This window comes from Mirounga leonina, unplaced genomic scaffold (genome assembly GCF_011800145.1).
Source record: "Mirounga leonina isolate KUSES-001 unplaced genomic scaffold, KU_Mleo_1.0 Mir_165, whole genome shotgun sequence".
In the NCBI taxonomy this organism is placed as follows: domain Eukaryota; kingdom Metazoa; phylum Chordata; class Mammalia; order Carnivora; family Phocidae; genus Mirounga; species Mirounga leonina.
In genome coordinates, this window is record NW_023270415.1 from 4,232,679 (window position 1) to 4,239,331 (window position 6,653).

General features: G+C 41.1%; 1 pseudogene; it reads right to left on the reverse strand.

Annotated features, from left to right (window-relative positions):
• Positions 1 to 1,159: 1,159 nt before the first annotated feature.
• Positions 1,160 to 6,053, reverse strand: LOC118015366 (annotated as a pseudogene).
• Between the last annotated feature and the right edge of the window lie 600 nt (positions 6,054 to 6,653).

The following is a 6,653-nucleotide window of genomic DNA, read 5'->3' on the forward strand; positions in this document are numbered from 1 at the left end:
CTTCCTCTTGCTGGGGTAGTAAAGTAGTAGCTAAAGTAGTATTGACTTGCAAGGTACTTTTGGGTTTGCAAAATGAAGTGGTAGGGCACTAGAGCTCCCCCTCTGGCCGCTTGACTTCACTTTTAAAGGTTTCCTTTTATTAATTTTCACGCATCCTTATCTTTGTCCTACTGCACATAACTTGTAGCTTGTCTTTGTTCCTTGGTTGTTTATGAAAATTTCTATTTATCACAGATTTTGATCAATTTGATTAAAAAGCTGCATTGAGCCTCTCAGATATGTGAAGTTTATACTTTTCATAAAATTAGAGAATTTCAGGCAATTATATCTTAAAGTACTTTTTAAAAATATTTTTTGGAGACTGAATACCATATATTAGGTTGGTTGAAATTGTACCTATGGTCAATAATGCTCTGTTAAATTTTTTCTCTACACATTTCTATTTGACAATTTTTATTGCTTTGTCTTCACTAATTCCAACTTGTGTATATCTAATCTGCTGTTAATCCATCCAAAAATATTTAGTTTTAGCTCTAGAAGTTTGATTTGGGTCTTATTATACCACAACTCTACTTCAATTTTTGAACACATGCAATAGAGTTATAGTAACTACTTAAATGTCTTTGCTAATTCCTTTCAATTCTGGATGAGTGGTAACTTTTTCTCCTCATTATGGGACATATTTTGCTTTTTTGCCTCTCTGGTAATCATTGATAACATTCTAGATATTGTCAATTTTTTCTCATGGTACTGAATATTTTATTATTCCTATCAATGCCTTTCAGTTTTATTTGGGATATGTTTAAATTGCTTGGAATTGTTTGATCTTTTTTTATGAAAAAAAATTTTTATTAAAAAACTTAAGACTTAGGTACATTACATAAAACAAATTTCTGGAGGGAAAAATCAAAGCCCACAATAGGAAAAAAAAAAAATAGTTAACACTGCCTGGACAATAGCAGAGCCCAGAGAATATATTTCTTTAATTGAAAAATGTTAGGTACTTCGTAATTGACCTTTTGATACAAAATGACCTGCTAAATTTGTAATTTGTGGTTCTCGGTGTTGAAGTCCATAGGTTAAGCTAGGAAATCTTCAAGCCTTTAGCTGAATTCCATAAGGGGTTATCTGGCTCTTGAACTGATTTTTTTCCCCTTGTCTAAGACCTAGCAACAGCAACAGAAGCTATCTTCTGGGCAGCTTCTTTCTTAGCATGAGGAAGGGTAGAACAGCCACAGCCTGGTCCACCTTAGAGTGGAGGGATTCAGTGGACTCTGGCATGTGTGGCAGCTCAGACTTGCCAGTCCTTACAGTCTTTCCAGACAGCTTGAATGCATTGTTTGGATGAACAGAACGACTCTTCTCCCAGCATCTGCTTTTGTTCCTGGGAGGTGCTGTGGCTGGCATGGAAGTGGTCAGCGGCTCTAGTGCCTTCACATGCGAAGTAGTGCGGGGTGCCTGCAGAGGCTGTACCACAGACAGGGCGAGGGCTGCAGACACTGGGAGCCTATCTGTCAGGTAGCAGCGGCAACAGCAGCATGAGGCGCTACGTTCCGTGCTTCCGCTGTGGGAACACCGACTCTCGGAGTGGCGGCAGGGAGGCCATGAGAGGAGGAAACATTACCAGCTGGAGCCAGATGGTGAGGAGCTGGACAAGCCCGGACTGGCCCAGAGCGCGTGGTATTCCTCGGAAACCTTGAAGTCTCTCGCCTTGCTGCCAACATAGACTAGGTCTCACCTGTGCTAACTGGTAAGGTGCATAACGTAAAAGTCTTCCCTGAGCTCGTGGAGATGTTGGCACACAGGAGCTCCCGGCTGCAGGCTGAAACTGACTTAAGATGGCATTGGCCATCTGTTGCACACACTTGTTGGGGGTCAGGTGAGCCTTTCTCTCTTCCTTCCTGTGGGCCTGGGCCACATACAGTGGCTGAGAGTCACCATTCATCTCAGTGCCTACTTTGGTTGCCTCTCGGGGAGGGGAGAAACACAGGAAGCCAAATCCTCCGTTTTCCCCATCTTCCGGCATTACCTTAGCACAGGTGAGTAATCTGAAAGGAGAAAGCTCTTCCCTCAACTTCTCATCATCAATGGTATTATGCAAGTTCTTTATGTAGAAATTCGCCTCTTGATATCGGTGAATTCTCTCAGTTCTGCTCTTCAAATTTCCCACTTTATCTCAACCCATTATTCACTTTTTTCCCCCTCTGTGAAGGGCCTGTAAATATGACTTCCCCAGTTATTTATTTTTCATTTATCTCTTCCGGGCCTTTATTGGGATACTCATGCTTTTCATAGCTCACAAAGTCAAAGCATTTGGATTTCCCACTGGGATTTCTCATCACCTTGACACTTAGGGTCTTGCCAGAGTGGCTGAATAACTCAGACTCTCATCATTCACCTCTTCCTTAAAGTTTTTGATATCAACATTGGTGAATTCCTTGGCTTAGGCTCCAAATTCAGCTTCCCACTCTTTGGAGATTTGAATCTGCTCACAAACATTGCAAAGTCATTGAGGAGCGTGCGGTTTGTCTTCCAAGGGCCTTGTCAGGAGCCCCTTGAGGCTCCAAATGGATAAATGCATAACCGTTAGAGCCGTTCTCATCACACACCACCTTGCAGGACAGAGTGTTTCCAAAAGCAGAAAAAGTATTGTTAACTCCCTTGTTTCCTAGAGAAACAAGAAACTGCCTTGTTTCATCCACGTTCTGGATGAAGACATTTCACGTGCCAGATTTTCTCAAAGACAGAGGATGCATGATACAAAGTGGCTTTCCCTTAATCACATCAAATTTCTTGGTACACAAGGCACACCCAGCATCCGCAAGCTGCTGGAAGTTGACAGAGTTATAACCCAGGGAGCACGGTGATCATGTCACACAAACCTGAATGGACAGCATAGGCACCGCAGGATTGAACTTTTCATCCAGCAAGTTCTCCCTTACTTCCAAGTGCAGGTCACTCCCATACAGGTGCAGCTGGGGGCTGCAGCTTTCATCTCCCCTGCCCCCGCCACCCCAAGCCCCACCAGGAGGATGTCTGTAGGGATCACACAGGTCAAAGGGGCTCTTCTTAGAGCTGTGGCCCAGGCCGCGCCCACAGTTGGCACAGAGTGAAGCTAAGAGAAGCTGTAGCTCAGAGAGACAGAAGACCACAAAGAGTTCAAGGACAGCTCGGCACAAGAGCCCAGTACCACAAAGAGGCTCTCAAAACCAATATGACCCTCCTGGGAGTTTGTAATTTTCAGCTGTCCTTCAGGAGGCCACCAAATGTTGCTCACAGGGGCCCCAGGACATGCCCTCTTCTGGCCAGGTCCACTGTGGGGTGGCTGGTGAGCCAGCAGCAGCTGTACCCGCTCTCCCTCAGGCTTGGGAGCTGCCCACACTGGGTGCGAGGGACGACTGCATGTCCTGTCCATCCAGGGCTTGCACAGCGGCACTGACAAATTTTTTGTTCCCCTCCCTGCCCTGGCTGCTGTAATCTTAAACTGCTAGGAGTCCGATGCAGTCATCCCTCGCACCCAGTGTGGGCAGCTCCCAAGCCTGAGGGAGAGCGGGTACAGCTGCTGCTGGCTCACCAGCCACCCCACAGTGGATCTGGCCAGACAGCTTCCCTGACTGGCGTTCAGTAAGGATTCTCACTTTCTTTCTCCTTTCCATTTTATTCAATTCTATTTATTTTATTCTAATTTTCTTAATTATATATATATTTTTAAAGTATTTCTTTTTTCCTTTCTTTTCTACTCTTCCTCCTCCCCCTCCTTCTTTATTTTATTTATTCATTTTTAAAGATTTTATTCTTTATTTATTTGAGAGAGAGAGAGAGAGAGAGCACCCATTAGTGGGGGTGGGAGAGGGAGAAACAGACTCCCTGCTGAGCGGGGAGCCTGAAAGTGGTGGGGGGCGGGGCTCAATTCCAGGACCCTGGTATCATGATCTGAGTAGAAGACAGATGCTTAACCGACTGAGCCACCCAGGTGCCCCTCCTCCTTCTTCTTTCTAATTTCTCTCTCTCTGTCTTTGGTTAGGCTGCTGGGCCTGAAAGTGACAAGGCCACGGAGTCTCTTGGCAGAGAGACGGTTTGATTTTTTTACATCTTTATTTTAAGATTTTTTTGAGACCAGAACTGAGTTTGGTTCAGCTCTAACTTTTTCCTGAAGCAACATCTCTCTGTGGGCTCCACCTAATGGCTAGGAATCATGAGACTTCCCGTGGCCTGCTGAAGAATCATTGCCTGGATCTATGAACACTAGGTACTGCTGCCTCTGATCCTCTCATGTGATGCTGTCTTCCAGAACTTTCCTCCAGAACATGCATGCCCTGATCAGTGCTTTGCTGAATACTCAAGGCTAACTGCAGATTTCTTAATTTCTCACTCTGTGCATCTTTCTCCTCTTTGTTAATATATCTTCTAAATTAACGCTGCTGTGGTGCACTCAGAATCTCAGCTCCCTTTCCTCAACTCAGCAGGTTTTTTTCAGCTAGTTATTTTTTATTTATTTATTATTTATTTATCTATTTATCTATTGTCATTTTAAAGTGTAGGGGTAATTCTAGTCATGTGCATTTCATTGTCTTCTGGCCTTCATGGTTTTATATAAATAACCAGCTGTTATTCTTTCCGTTGTTCTGTTAAATGTAGCATGCCCTTATTTTCTTCCTACTTTTTAAATATGTATGTCACTTTGCTTATATTGGCTGCTCTATTTCTTCTTCTGTTCTTCTGCAGTATACTGGTCATTGTGACATAGTAATAATGCTGCTTATCAGAATCAGTGAGGTGAGAGGATGATCATTTTGATTAAATTATCTGAGCTAGGGCTAGGTTGCATTCAGGGATAGAAGACCTATCCTATATCAATCGCAGGCTTGTTCTCTATGCTAGAAGATTTTTCCTTATGCGTTGAAGGAATGTGGGCCTTCTATCTCTACCTTTTCCTTTTTTTTTTTTTTTTTAAGATTTTACTTATTTGAGAGAGAAGAGTGAGAGAGAGAGAGCACGAGAGGAGGGAAGGTCACAGGGAGAAACAGACTGCCTGCTGAGCAGGGAGCCTGATGCGGGGCTGGATCCTGGGACTCCAGGATCATGACCTGAGCCGAAGGCAGTCGTTTAACCAACTGAACCACTCAGGCTCCCCATCTCTACCTTTTCCTCCAAGACACCCATTTCTTGCATTAACCATACTTAGTGAAAATCCTTTGGAGTCATTTGGCAGCTGAATGCTTAGAACTTACCAAAAATCCCAGTCCCAACAGCTTACATGGTTTTTAAAGTCTCAACTGGTTTTTCCTCCTCCACGAAGAGTCCCTTTGTCTATGACAAGCTTAGTGCTTTTCTTGCCTGTTTTTATATTCAACACATGCCTCAAGGAGGAAAGTTGATTTCTGCTCAGCTAAAAGAACGCTTCACTCTATGAAATTTAGTTTTTTTAGAGTCTTTTGATTCCCCAGATATCTGAAGTGTTCAAAAATATATATATATATATGTATGTAATGATGTTTTAAAGTTATTGTTTTATCTAATTATCATCTCAGGACAGACTTGGGGCTATGGCCTACATCTTAACCAGAGGCAGAATTCCAGATCTTAATATTTTATGATAATGAACATAGTAGCCTCTTAAATCTTCATAAGTTATATTTAATTTAAATATATCTTCTGTTTGCTCTTGATACCCTCAGATGTTGGAGTAGTTTACCATAATTTTGTGATTTTTGTTTTTGGCTAATATTTAGCAATGTCTATTTATCAACTCACCTTTCTGTTTAAAATTTATGTTTACTTGTTCTATAAAAACAATTATTCAAGAAACCTAACAAAAGATTGTCAGTACATGCTATATTTATTTTGGGTGTGTGCTCTTTCTTCCCTCTGGATACTTGAAGTTATCTGTGGGTGGCTCTGTGCTCACTGAATGATCAAGACTCCTTTTCAAAAAAAAAAAAAAAGACTCCTTTTCAATTCCTTACATTCTGGATAAATGCCTCTGTTGCTATCTGTTCTATGTAGTAGAGATAGGAGATGTTGTGATAAAATGTATTTCCCCAGTTAATCATCCTTATACTGCCCCAGACCCATCAAGCTTTTCAGCATTTCTTTGATTATATGAACCTTTGGATGTGGTTTTTCTCAGACAAAGCAATTATTATTTTTTTGTTTTGTATTAAACAATGACAAAAATTTAAATATTTTCTCTTGATAGCACTCTTATTTTACCCAGTATTATTACTATTATAGATTCATTTTCTATACAGATTCACATCCTTTTTTAAGAATTTGAGGTAAGAGTGTGCCCTGTCTGTCATGTTAACCTGATGTCTGAGAATGTATTAATATACATCAAAAACACATTACTTGCATTTCTATATATATTTGTATATTAGTGTCCACATATATTTGTATGTGCACAGGTCCACATATATTTATATATAACAATTAAATCATATATACAATTATTCCTATAGTCTACAAGCTAGATAGATTCTCACTATGACATGCTATTACATAGGTAAATGCTGAACACAAGTGTACATATGTCAAGAAACATCCACTTAGGTTATATTTATAGTGTCTGCATGATCACTTAAAGGAGAAAAAGTTACTAAATTAAATACTTGCCACTAAAACCAAAAGTCATATCAATGTATTTACATTCT